Below are 14079 nucleotides of genomic sequence, written 5' to 3'. Positions count from 1 at the left end.
CTGAGAAGCCTCCCAGTCACCATATTGGACACAGAAATGAGGCACCTGGCTGCACCCATGTGGCCAGGCACCCTGTTTCTGCATCAGACTTGGTGACTGGAGGTCTTCTTAGTCAGATCCATGGCTGGCAAGATAAGAAGCATGGGGAGACATCTGAACAGCCCAGCTTTGCCCAGAGTTTCCTAGAAATTCTGCAGAAAACCAACAGTTAATTACCCTGGAATAAAGGCGCTTTACTCCAGGGTCGAGCCAGATCTTCTGTATCTGCATCTGCATTTGGATAGGCAGGATCAGGCCCAATCCAGCCCCAGGGATTTTGGCCTGCATTATCTGATCTAGACAACACAAGGCTGGGGGGAAGCTGGGCCTTTTGCGCTGTGTGGACAGCTTCAAAGTGGCTGAAGTTGTGTATGTCTCATGCTGTTAATAAAGGAATTATAACTTCACAGGCATTGCTTTTTAGTATGGATTTTGGCTGACCCTTTTGATGGGTTTCCTGCAATCTTAGAATGTCTGATTTTCTTCCTTAATTAATCTTTGAATTCCCCCATGCACACACCATTTAACTATGCTTCTAATGCATGTTGTGCCAAGGTTCGATCCATTTCCACTGTTTTACACTCAGTTCCAAGGTTTCATTTACTGTTGATTTCACCTTCTCCATAACATTGATAATGGATTCTACATTTTCTGTAAGTGAGTTAATTATGTCCAGCTATTCCTTTCTAAGTTATGCTTGAATTGTGCTATTTGATCTAAAATTAATGACATGGGTTTGCTATTAATTTGATTATTAGGTGATAACAGGTCTGCGCCCTGTTGTCAGCTGTTGCTCATTCTTCATGACTATATTGTGGATTTTTGCTTTAGAAAAAAAAGTATCTTGATCTAGACATTTGCTTTAGAAATAAGTCTATTGATCCTTCTTTAATGCTACTGGATCCTTGGCTCCCCATTTTCTGATTATTATTATTATTTTAAATGTTAGAATGGTCAGAAATACCTGAGATGGTCTTATTAGTTATAAGATCTGGGCAACCTGTGTAGATCTAACTAGGAAAATTTCACCTTTTCACTCATCATTTGACAATCTAAAATTGTTGGTTGTTGCATATAATTATGTCTAATACTTTTTCAGGATTATTATTTGTAGTGCCATTTGATAGAACCTGGGTTTTATTTCTGTTAAAAATTAACAATGCAGTGCTTCAAAAACAGGGAAAAGGAAATAGTCATGTGAAATAGGTCCTCAGAAGAAATGCTAAGATGTGTACTGTTCTGTTCTTTCCATTTACAGTGAATGACACTGTTGTCAATATACTTGGCTGGTTGCTAAAACTTGAGACTTAAAATAACTTGGCTCTTACAATAACAAAGAGCTACAGATAACAAGCATGATTTATCAAGTGTCTAACAGATTTTGCTTTCCATTTATTCTTCTCATGTTCCCTGCAAATGATTGTCTGCAACTATCTAAGGTGACCAGGTTTATTCTTCTAGATTCAGTTCCTACATTCATATATGAACAAATCTATTTCAAATTGTCTCATATACACATTGTGTGTATTTATAGTGTTTGCCACATTTAAATGTCCTGGCAAGTCCATGGATAAGGAGGGCCCACTGTATAGCCAAAAACATGCTCACATAGCAATTTTGAATACAGGATGGAAAAATTGTCGTGTGGCTTAGGATATGATTGAAGCAACCTGTAAACCCTTGAACTCCTGATTTAGCAGTTCGACAGCTGTTCAAAACATAACTTGGGGACTGTGGAGAGCTGGCAGAGATGGGCCAGCCAATCAAAGTGAAGACTATAGAAGATAAATAGAGCTGTTGCTAAGAGGGAGAGTTAGATAGGGACTGTTATAGTAAAAGTCCAGAAGTGAGGGACTGAGAGGCTGTACAAACAGCCCATTCAGGGGCAGCTCTGTGGCTCTCCCTGGAAGTGCGGGTTGGGGCCGTGGCAGCCGCATGGCATGCCCCCAATCCAATACAAATAGAAGCTGTGAAGCGCAATTCCTACTTGCACCCTAAAAGACCTTATGATGCCCCTCGTGTGCAGCACTGTTTGGACACTGCACACGATGAACATCATCATGGTGTACACCATTTGAATGGGTGCGCACCAACATGGCACCCAGGTGGTGGACTAGAGTTTCTGAGCATGTAACCCTAGTCCACATACAGACCGACATAAAGTGCCGGTCTGTACATACTCTTAGTCAGACAGAATCTGGTAGGGGTAGAGTCCAGTAGTGAGGGACTCCCTACACACAAAAAACCTCAAGAGAGGGAGTTGCTGTGGGGTCATATTCTGAGGGATACTTAGTCTTGGTGGCTTGTGTAGGTTTAGGGAAAGAACCTAAAGATAAAGACGGTGGGAGGGTCCTGGATATAAGTATGTTAATTGCTGGAGAGAGTGTGGAGACGTTAACTAAACCTGTAACTGAGTGAAACTAAAAAATAATACCTCAAATAAAACATGTGCAGTAACTTAATAAGCAAAACATTGTTTAAATCTTCTTGTAAATAAAGTTTTATTCCTGTTTCAAATAGATGCACTTGTTTGGCACTTGAATAATTTACTACACTACTAACATTTACAAATGGGGTAGTAGTATTACACCCATAAGTTGGTGTTCACAAATAAAGTAAAGTGCCTGTCACAGATGGTGGCGGCGGTGGGATAATAAACTCCATTGTGCTGTCACTTGAAGAAAAGAGTGATGTGAGTGGGACACATTGTGACAGGGACATACCTGACTCATGTTTGTTTCCATTTTTAGTTTGCTTTTTGCTTTTCATGACATCCAAAATCTTTTTTCCTAAAGGAGTTAGTTCACCCTACCCAATACTAGTGCCAGTCCTAGTCCTTTTTCTGTCTTCTGCTCAAAACAACAGTGTATTTGTATGATCATTGCTTCCTGTTTGTTACACATCATGTTCATTAATCAACTTGTGCATACTTTTCACTGTGTAGGATGGTATAACTCTGAGAAAAAAAAATACCACTGAGAAATGACAGTAAAAAAAGTCTTCAGTGTTTCATAACTTTATATGTTTTCAACATTTCCAAGTCTCTGCCATACCTAGACACTTCTTTATCTCTAGTCAGGCTATTGCCAAATTGCTTCCATTTGTACATTATTCATATGAGGCAAAAGCTTTTAAATGTGTTTGACAAGACAACTTCTTAAGCAAAGTCATTAAGATAAGAGACCTCTGCAGGGAAGGAAGTTATTCAGATTATACACAAAACCTCTTGTGCATATATACGGCAAGGTTTCTATCCCTCCTTTCCTCCCTATCCTATTTTTGTCTCAAACTGCTTGCAGGGGGTGGGGGGAATGTAACAAATCACCACTTTGCTACAAGTAATGGATGTTTCTGTCAATGTGCAAAAGCTAAACAATTCAGCTTGCAGATTCATAAAAGAGCGAAAATGGGAATACAGCCCAAGGAAAGGTTTTCGCATATTAAGCTCAAGGGTAATTTTAGGAAGCTTAGATATTAAAAAGACAGAATCTGGTTTTTCATTCCCAAGAACAGCAATACTTTAAAAAAAATGATCAAAAATCTGTGATCTAGGGATCCACGAGCCATTAAGAGATAATAATTCTATTTTACATGATATGTTCACCATATTGCACAAAGCTTGTATATCTTTAAATATATTGTCCTGTAATTACGTGTGCATATGTGTACTGAATGAACAAAGTGCATCTACAGACAGGACCAGCCAAAGATGTTTGCAACCTGAACTGAATGACAAGAAGCATTCTCCCATATACAAGCCATGTGCAGGGTGCGAGGGTCCATTTTTACTCTCACTCTGCCACATGTGAAATCACTTCTGGTTTAGATTTTGCTCTTGATTTGCCCATTTCGGAGTCTGGGGTCAGTGATTGGGGACCCTTTCACACTAGACAACTATGGCCCTATGTTTCCAGCTTAACTGCCGTGGTTCCATCCTATGGAATCCTGGAGTTTGCAGTTTAGGAAGGGGCATTTAGACATCTCTGCCAGAGAGGTATAGTGCACATCAAAACTACAAACCCTGTGCTGTTGAAGTGGAATCAGAGTGTTATATTTGTATAGTATGAATAGGCCCTAAGTATTATGGCAGGTCATGGGTGGGAAATTTGCCCTGCCCACCTTTTTGCAGTGATTTTGATATTTTCCAGATGATTTTGTGTGATTTTTCATCTGATTTTTTTAAAATGGGGAACAAGAGCTGTAAGTACCTCCTGGAGAGAAGCCCAAAATAAAGGTTGGTGTGTGTATACAGCCCACAGGCTACACATTTCTGACCCCTGCCATATGCTGAAATCAACAGGAATATCAGATGAAGTTTACATCAGTGCTGGGAATGGAGCAACATCTACTATACCCAAACCAGTAGTTTAAGGCATGCAGGGCAGGCCATGTCACACAGGCAACTCTGTCTTCCAGCATCTTGTCTCTGCTTCTTTTCTGATAACTCTGCAGCTAAGCTACTCCCACCTTCCAAATCTGCTATTCTGATGTATCCATATTAGTCTCCTTAATAATAGGCCTTGCCTTATGGGTTTCTTGTGGGTTTTTGGGGTTTTTTTTGTTTGTTTGTTTGTTTTGGGGGGGGTGGGGGTTATGTTTATTGTTTTACAGAGAGAATGGAGATTAAGTTTATGGAACACAACTAAAATTTAGGTACATCACAAAGAGCACAACTGAAATGTATTTGAAATACAGAATAACACTCATGAAACAATTTCCCTGCCATTGCCTGAAGCATGCAGACATTTCCATTAACTCTGTCATTTATTTACACCAGCATACCCTCCACTATCCCTATTTTGCAGAGACAATCCCAATTAATCCATTGTCATCCCACATTTTCAGCTGTATATAAAATGTCCTAGTTTCTCTGTTGGATTTCCATACCCCCCTTTGTTCTTATTTTACTTCAGTTACTGCAAAGGTAGTTCAAAGTACAAAAGTAATCCATACTCAGTTAACTCAGTGGAGAGAAGAGAGGAGAAGTGGAATCTTGCCCTTCCCTGTAGGCTCAGGCAAAAGTAAACTTCTGCAGCCATTTCCGGGTTTTGTGTTCTTTCTCACTGATAAATTTTGCCATCTTGACCACACTCTGATGTTATTTGGCCAAATGTAAATCAAAGATGTAGTTGTGTTAGTCTGTAGAATCATTATGTAGTCTATGAAAGCTCATGCTACCAATTTCTTTCTTTAGTTAATCTCAAAGGTGCTATAAGATCTCTCTACATACCAGTCCTCTAAATGTTGATAGAGCCCTTGCTAGCACAGCCAATGGTGACAAATGCTAGAAGTTGTAGTTCTATAAACTTCTGATGGATTATATGATTCCTACCCCTACAGAGTCATTTTGGACAACTAATGTATACAGATCTGTTTAACCCAATGTTCATCAGCCCCAGCCAGTATGGTCAATGGTCAGGGAAGATACGAACTGTAGTTCCGCAACAATTTGAAAGCCACCTGATGTAAAATATTATGAATGTGAAGCACCATTGGCTTGATTCTTACTAAGGCAACATCTTGTGTGTAGCTCAGTATTCAATACTTCATAAACTTTAATGTATCCTAGAAAACTTGTAAAATTATGAATATTTTATAGGGGTTTTAAAATGAAAACTCAAAACAAAGAAAGAGATGGCACCTTGGATTTTGTTTAAGTCTTGTGAGCCAGTTAGCCAGTATGCCATAGCAGTTGTATCACTGGATAAGAATCCAGATAACCTGGGTTTCAGTCCCACTGGAACTCGTGGCTGAATAAGATTCAGACATCAGCTTCAGGGCTGCCAACAGACATGGTTGTTTTGATAATGACATGGCAGCAACCAGCCATTATGCTATCCTGAACTAGTTTGAGGAATAGCAGTATTTGAAAACAAAAGAAATAAATAGAAATACTAAAGCTGTGTGACCAAGGGCAATACCTTCATTTTCTTGCACACTCATCATCAGTTATATTCATCTTTCCCTTTTCTGTACTCCCTCAATTTCAATTTCCTATTCAGGTTATAAGAGGCTTTGTGGCAGAGACATCTTTTTACTTGAGTCACATTATAGCACACCATCCACATTTCTCTCTGTGTGTGTGTGCTTTCATGCATGCCCAAAGCCTGGAGAAGTTAATTTTTGGACAGTAGCTGGATCCTGTAGGCCAAGAGAGAGAGAGAGAGAGAGAGGATTAAGTAATAAAATGTGTGAAAGCCTACTGTACTACATATATGACTATTCCTTAGTTCAGTTGGATATTAAATATTAAAAACTTATACTAGAGAGTTGTTGCAAGGCATGATGGAGGGGGCAAAATCAGAAACATTTGGCTTCTTTACTGTGACTTTGGCTGCACCTTCCATTGGCCATCCTAAATTATTCCAATCTAGATGGGATCAGCCACCCCCACAAGGAAAGAATCTGTTAAATTCTAAACACATTCAGTATGCAGGTATTTATTTCTCTACCTAGTCCAACAGCATGTTATGCTGTGGACTCACTTTTAACTCTGCCATATGTTTTCAGTAGCTCATAGGCTTTGGGCTATTTGACATTTCTTGATGGCTCAGCGAATCACTCAGAGAGAGAATTTCAAGCTTGCTCTTCCTTGCTGTCATAGCTGTGGCTTGGAGGGATATTCTGGAAGCAGTGTTTGAGTGATGGCTAATATCTCAAAGCAGCTCATCTGCCAAGGCATAAATAGGGTGACATCCTGGATTCCACAAATAAACACTATTGTGAGTTGATACTGATATGCAATTATAATCAGCTTATACAGGGATTGGTAGTATTCATCATGTTGTTAGTATTGTAAAATTGTACCATTGTAGATAGGAGTCACACAGCTTGGGGGCCTTGTACCTTCACTTATTGTTTTCCTTGTGTTATGAGACATTTTCAGCAACACTTGATTAAAACTGCCAATTTGTTGGGTATAAAAGGGAATCTCTCGACACCACCAGGACTAATTATGTTGTCCTTGCCAAAGGGGTAGTTGAATAATTGCATGCGATTATTGCACAGCTATGGTGCTTTTTCATGGCATTGGCAATGCAAAGAAGATTGATTCCCTTTAATTACTCATTCAAAAATAACCCCCTTGAATCATTCCCCAAATACAAAGGCACATGTTCCTACATTTTTCTTCCAAAAGGCACCTGGATGCAGTGGGTTCCCTGATGAGATAGCATTGTGGTCTCCATGTGTCTAGCCTAGATAGGAAAGTCTGCATCACGAATGATTGTAGGTTCTTTATTCTTTAAACACAGTTCTAAGCTTCCTAAATAATCTCAACAGACACACTCATAAGCACGTAATACAAAGCTCTTGTTTTTAAGGACTGGCTCCTATAAACCACTTTATATGAAAAAAAATCCAACTTTGATTAGATTATTACATTAGTCATGTCGTTCTCTCTCTTTCTCCCCCTTCTTCTCTCTTGCATTGTCAAATAAGTTAATCTTGCACATTTTTGTAAGAGAGAGTTTGAAGACTGTTGTCAGGTTTTCCATTGTAGTTGAGACAGAGTAATTGTTCTGAATGGTGCTATATTTTAACACTGGGAATTTCTCCTGCATTTTACTCTGCAGACTGAGTCTCAAGTGAATAATTTTGGATTTATTTCTGTATTAATGAATAAAGAACCTAGTTAGCTAATTATTTATCTCTCTCCAGTCCCCAATATGTCTTGCATTTGACATTCACTTTTATATTATTTAAATCTAACATTCTGGTGTAATGTGTATATCACAGTACATCAAAGGATATTATGATAGCGGTCATAGTAATAGAAAACTCTGACTGGGCTTTTTTATTTTCCCAGAGGGAACTTTGGACTTAATCTGAAGTGGCACCCAGGACCTGGTGCAAGATATACATGTTATTGAGCTGATGGGAATAGTAACCACAGTGCTATCAAATTCAATATACATGTGTACGTATGTGGCAAAATGCCAAGTATATCTAACACTATCACATTTGACTTCAAAAAATGACACTTTTTTTAAAAAAATGAGGGAACCTACTGAAAGGAAGTTGAAAATAGATACTCAACAGGGTGACTTCTCTCTAAAACAACAGCAAGTTATTTATGTAAATCCACAAGAACAAAATCCAGAACATATACACAGATTACAATAGATACAATCACATCCAAGAGAATGCCCATTTTTAGTGAGTGAAATCAAGACAGCTCTAAAAGGAAAGAAGTCTTCCATTACAAAATGTTTCCCTGCAATAAGGAGAGCAACGACATCAACAACAACAACCACACCAAACAATGATAAACATATCAACGATGATAGAATTCCAAGATATAGCCGTGTTAGTCTGTGGAATCAGTATGTAGAGAGATTTTGTAGCACCTTTGAGACTAACTGAAAGAAAAAAGTTGGCAGCATGAGTTTTTGTAGACTTCAGTCTTCTTCCTCAGATGCATTTGGTGGAGTGGAAGCCAGGGACAGACATATATATGCCATTGGTATGTGAAAATGTCAATTCAAATTCAAAATCCTTTGTGTATGGAAATGAAGTGGCAAGACCAGTTTAGTTTTGGAAATTAGCTTGTAGGTGAGGAGAATAGATGAGTGTAGGATGTCCCCATGAAGATGGGGTCAGATAGTATTGAAATGTGTGTAGTGAGTCAGGAAGCCATTATCTTTATTCAGTCCATTGCTGACAGACTGTAGTTTGTGGATGAACTCCAATTCTGCTGTTTCACTTTCCAGTCTCCCTTTGTAGTTCTTTTGTTCAATGACCACTGTTCTGAGGTCTGAGATGGAATGCCCAGGGACTGGTTTTTGTATATTCCCATTCCTAATATCTTATTTATGTTCATTTGTCCTCTGGTGCAGGGCCTGGCCTGTTTGTCTGATGTAGAGTGCTGATAGGCATCGATGACATAGTATGGATCATATTGGAGGATGAGCATGTGAAGGTTCCCCTAATATTGTTGGTAACACCATTAAGTATTGTGGTGACATTTCCTGGATAAATGTGTGGGCAGAGTTGGCATTTTGGTTTATGGCAAAGCTTAATACTTCTGTCCCCATCTGTGTTGTGTGTCTTCCTGTAGGTAAATACCTGTTTGAGGTTTGGAGGCTGTCTGTAGGTGAGTAAAAGTCTGCCTTGAAAGAGTGGCATTATTTTTTATAATGGGTTGTAGTTTATTGATGATGTGCCTGAGTGGTCCCACTTGTGAGCTCTATGTGACTACTAGTGGGATTCTGTTGTTTTCCATCTTCAATCTGTTCTGTAATAGAGCAGTCTTGGGTACAAGTCTTGCCTTGTTTATTTGTTTTTTCACTTCATGTGGTGGGTGCTGTAATTTGAAGAATGCTTGTTGCAATTCTTTGAGTCTGGTATCCCTGTCTTGTGGGTCTGAGTAGATGCAATTGTATCAGAGGGCTTGGCTGTAGACTATGGATCTGGTAGTGTGTTTAGGGTGGCAACTGGAGGCATGTAAGTATGTATAGTGGTCCATGGGTTTGAAATATAGTGGTGCTTTTCTAGCTGTACTGTGATGTCTAGAAAGTGAACTTGTTCTGTAGATAGTTCTAGGCTGAGACTGACAGTGGGGTGGAAATTGTTGAAACTTGAGTGAGTTTTCTCCATTAGTTCAAATTATGAAGATATCATGAAGGTTCTTCAGGTAGAGGGCGTTTTCTGAGTGCAGGAGTTAAAATTGTATTGTTCTAGGTTGGTCATGAAGATATTGGCATGCGCATGCCCATGGCTATGCCATTAACTTGAAAATATAAGTTGTTACCAAAAGCAAAGTAATTGAGTGTGAGAACAAACTGGCAGACCTTGATGGCTAGGTCTGATACATTCCCACTCAGAATGATGCTCCTGATTGGTTGTAGTCCATCTTTGTGTGAGATGTTGGTGTATAGGGATTCCACATCTATATAGGCTAAGGTGATGTTTGCTGGAAGATTATGGATGGATTATATCTTCTGTAGGAAGTCTGTGGTGTCCTTCACACAGCTGTGGGTATTGGTGGCACATGGTTTAAAGATATTGTCCACATATAGCACCAACTGTAAGGGTTCCAATGCTGGAGACAATAGGTCATCCAGGGTTGCCCTGTTTATGTATGTTGGGTAGCAAGTAGAATGTGCCTAGTCGGTGCTCCTGGGGTGTGTCAATAAAGTTTTGGTTTTGCATTTGCATGGGACATTCCCTGAGCAGCCTGTATAATTCCTTCTAGTATTCTTCTGTGGGAGCATTAGATAAGATTCTGTAAAATGTGGTGTTGGACAGTTGCCTCTCAGGAGTGGCAATTCATGGTTTTAAAAAGCCACAGTCCTCCACCCCTCAGAGACTATTTAACATTTAAAAAATATTATTCTTTAAAAATCTCGGGGTCTCAAGAATCCTTTTCACATTTTTAGCAGCCAGTGACACAGTGAAGATTCCAGGGGATGGAAAATTGGTTTGGTTGGCTAATGATCCATGGATGTAATTGCTCATAGATTTCCATGGCCCATATTATTCAAAGGTGATGCATGCACACAGACACACTGATGGAGATACATGCATGTTACTGCCCATTGAGTAATATGAGGCACAACCACCTGCATTTTTCCTACCCATGGGGGGGGGGGAAGAACTAAGCCCCTGTGGACAGGAAGGATCTACTGTGATTCATCAGTGACTTATGCAACTGTACGTCCAACAACAATTTGTTTTAGTTGTTATAAAACTTGAATTTATTTTTTACCAACCTCACACAATGATCAAATAATTTCAAACCCACTTTTTATCTGCTGTAACCCCCTAAACATGGTCGTTTACTGGCTAGATGAGATCAGTGTGGCAGCAGAGAGGCATCCATCTATGCCCCGATAGCTGTGTTGGACCAGGACTGGGGAGATGCTGCTCAGCCACGGAAACCAACTGGACGACCTTGAGCAAATCACATTCTCTGAGCCTCAGAGGAAGGTAAAGACAGTCTCCCCACATACTGAACAAACTTTGCCAAGAAAATCTGTAATAGATTCACTTCACTTTAGAGTTGCCATAAGTCTGAAACAACTTGAAGGCACACAACAACACAACAATTTAGTATCTTTGGCATTCATTGATTTTGGAAATGCCATAGAATGCAGTGATGGCCATTGGTTCAACTGGCTTTAAAATGAGATACAATCAATTTAGGGACTATCAGCAACCAATGGTGACTAGTCGTGATGGCTCTACAGCTCATCTAGAGGCAGCAAATATTGTGGCTGATGACCTGTCCTCCAGGTGACCACTATGGGACTTCCAGCTCCTGTTACTTTTCCCTGACAACCACATGTGTAACTGAAAACCTGTACAGAAAAAGCACAATGAATTTCTTAGCTAAAGGTTCAATTTAGCAGGAAGTTCTTGTATAGGACAGCCATGGAAACCAATGGGAATGTGGAACAGCACCCTTGTGTAGCTCCCATCTGTTTCAGTGGGGTTTAGAGGAAAATCCCAACAGCATCTCAAATGTTTTCTTATCCAGGTAGATCAGAAATACAGACATAAAAGAGGTTATGCTAAAAAAAGGGGGGGGGGGGTCCATATCAGATACTTAAAGAGAGCAGGTTAGTGTTTTTGTTTTAAAAAGGAAATAAGACTGATAACTACATATTGCATTGTACTTTTTATTAGAAATGAATGCTCGACAATAGTCATGTGGTGCCAGGAACAGAATAATGTGTTTCCTCTGCACAGGCAGTCTTACCAAATCATCCCAGCAGGGAACATATTTACAAGAAGGCAGTTTACAAAAGAGAGGAAGCAGTAAATGTAGATATATGCATTCTGTAGAAGTTTAAGAAACTGATCTACCTATTTTCCCACAATGACAGCTGTTTTAAATATGTATCCATTTTTTTTAAAGTTATGTACAAAGCTAAAGTCAAAAAATAAAACACACAGGGCACAATCCATTTTGGAAGTTATTCTGCAAAAACCTAATACAGTTTGTGCATAGTTTTTTTTTTTTTTTAATGGCTTGGGTAAGAATGGAAATGTTCTGTGGAATTGTGTTTATTTTATTAAGAACACTCTAGAATTGTTCAAACATTTACAGGAGGCATAGGACACAAAATAATTCTGTAACAACATGGATATATATGAATATGGGGTGGGTCTCATATTTATATTGCAAACAAAAATGGTCTTTTAATATATGTACAGTATAAAATCTTGAGAAAAATGTTAGCCAGTAATCAGTGAAGCAATGGAGATATGTGCTCTTTAAATGTATGATTACTTATTTTGGGACATGGTGAAATATTTTTAGAAGCACATACGCTATAACGAATGGATAAAAACACTCTGAATTTGAGAAATTTTGATGAGCTCTATAGTGTTAATTGATAATGACTGGGAACCCATGGAAAGAATATACAGAAAATGTAGCATCATTTAATTTAGAATAATTTAAAAGGGTAATATCAGGTAAGAAGATTGTCATATTTCTCACTGATGCCAAGTTTAGAAAAGTGTTTGGCATTTTAAAATATTTATGCAGAATCAGCCAATGGGTTGCAAGGTGAACATTACACTTGGCTTGGATCCAGATCTTCATACAGTTCTGCAGGGTTTGGTGAAAGGTGGGAATGAGGTAGTGATTTTTCCACACATTTGTTCACCCAGCCACACTTGGAGATCATCCAGAATAATATGGGACTGGTGCTGTGGATTTAATGGGAAAATGTATGAAGTAGCTGTCTACAACCCTCCAGATACTGTTGGGTTGCACAACCAGTATTCCTTTGACACTGACTGCATTGGCTAGTGGAGTGAGAGTTTCAGTCCAACAATCTCTTGAGCTCCACATTTTGCTCATCCGTGATATAGAGGGAAACCTCTGTTGGATCTGATTTCCATTTGTGAATGGAAGGAATCAAAGGACCAAACCTGGATTCACCTTGTTTGCTGCTAAATTTTCTCATTTGTTGTCTCACCAGTTCTGGGCCCCACAGTTCAAGGAAGATATTGACAAGCTGGAATGTGTCAGAAGTAGGGTGGCCAAGATGGAAAGTGTTCTGGAAACCAAGCTCTAGGAGGATGCGAAGGGAGCTGATATGTTTAATTTAGAGAAGAGAAGAAGATTGCTAGGTGATATGATATCCATCTTTAAATATCTGAAGAGATGTCTTACTTGTTTTTTACTGAAAGAGTTGTTCAACAGTGAAATAGAAGGGGAATTTTCCATCTTTGAAGGTCTTTAAAGAGACGTTGGATGTGCATCTTTCAGGAGTGCTTTAGCTGTATATTTCCCATTGGCAGGAGTTTCGACCAGATGGCTCTTGTAGCTCCAGCTCTATGTTTCTATGGACTCATTCCCACTAGGATATGAATTGATTTTCTGATCAATTTATATGTGTGTCGTTCACACTAGGAACCATTCCAGATGTGACTGCATTCAGTTGGAGTCACATTAAAGTGAGACAAATTAAAAAAAATTTTTTTTTTCAAAAACTAGTTTTTTAGCGGTTGTTCTAACACTGGGAACAAGAGATCTGATTCACATCTCACCTGAAACTGAGGGTGATGAGCTGGGCTCTCTTGGCCTTGCAAGCCCTCACCTTGCAGAGCAGGGTCCTGCTTTTAGGGACCTGGCTTTGGGGCTGCTGTGGTCATGGAGGACAATGGCTCAGAGGGAGAAAGTTGGGTGCGGGGCCTCTCTAATCCAGTGGCCGCCTTGGAGGAGTCAGGACCACTCAGTGGTCTTGGCCTTGCTCACTCCTCCAGTGGCCTCTTCCTGGTTCCTCTCTGCCCTCCCACCCTCCCTCCATCCCTGCTGCCTTCCTTCCTCCTCCTCCTCCTCCTCCCCCTCTTCCTTGCCCAATGTGATCTCTTGGGCTGAAGTGGGGCTGAGACAAGGAAGCCCTAGGTCGGCAGGGCAAGGTGGAGGAGAGGGAGACAGAGAGCCACTGCTGCCATAAGTGAAGAGGGTCCCCCGGAGGGTTCCGACGAGTAGCAGCAAGGCTAGGGGTGCCCCAGAGGGCAGCCCAACAGGAGGAGGTGGAGAAAGAACTGCCAGGGGCCAAGATTTCCTGCCATGTTACT

Source organism: Sceloporus undulatus, chromosome 2 (genome assembly GCF_019175285.1).
Source record: "Sceloporus undulatus isolate JIND9_A2432 ecotype Alabama chromosome 2, SceUnd_v1.1, whole genome shotgun sequence".
Lineage (NCBI taxonomy): Eukaryota > Metazoa > Chordata > Lepidosauria > Squamata > Phrynosomatidae > Sceloporus > Sceloporus undulatus.
Note: the sequence above shows the minus strand (reverse complement) of the source record.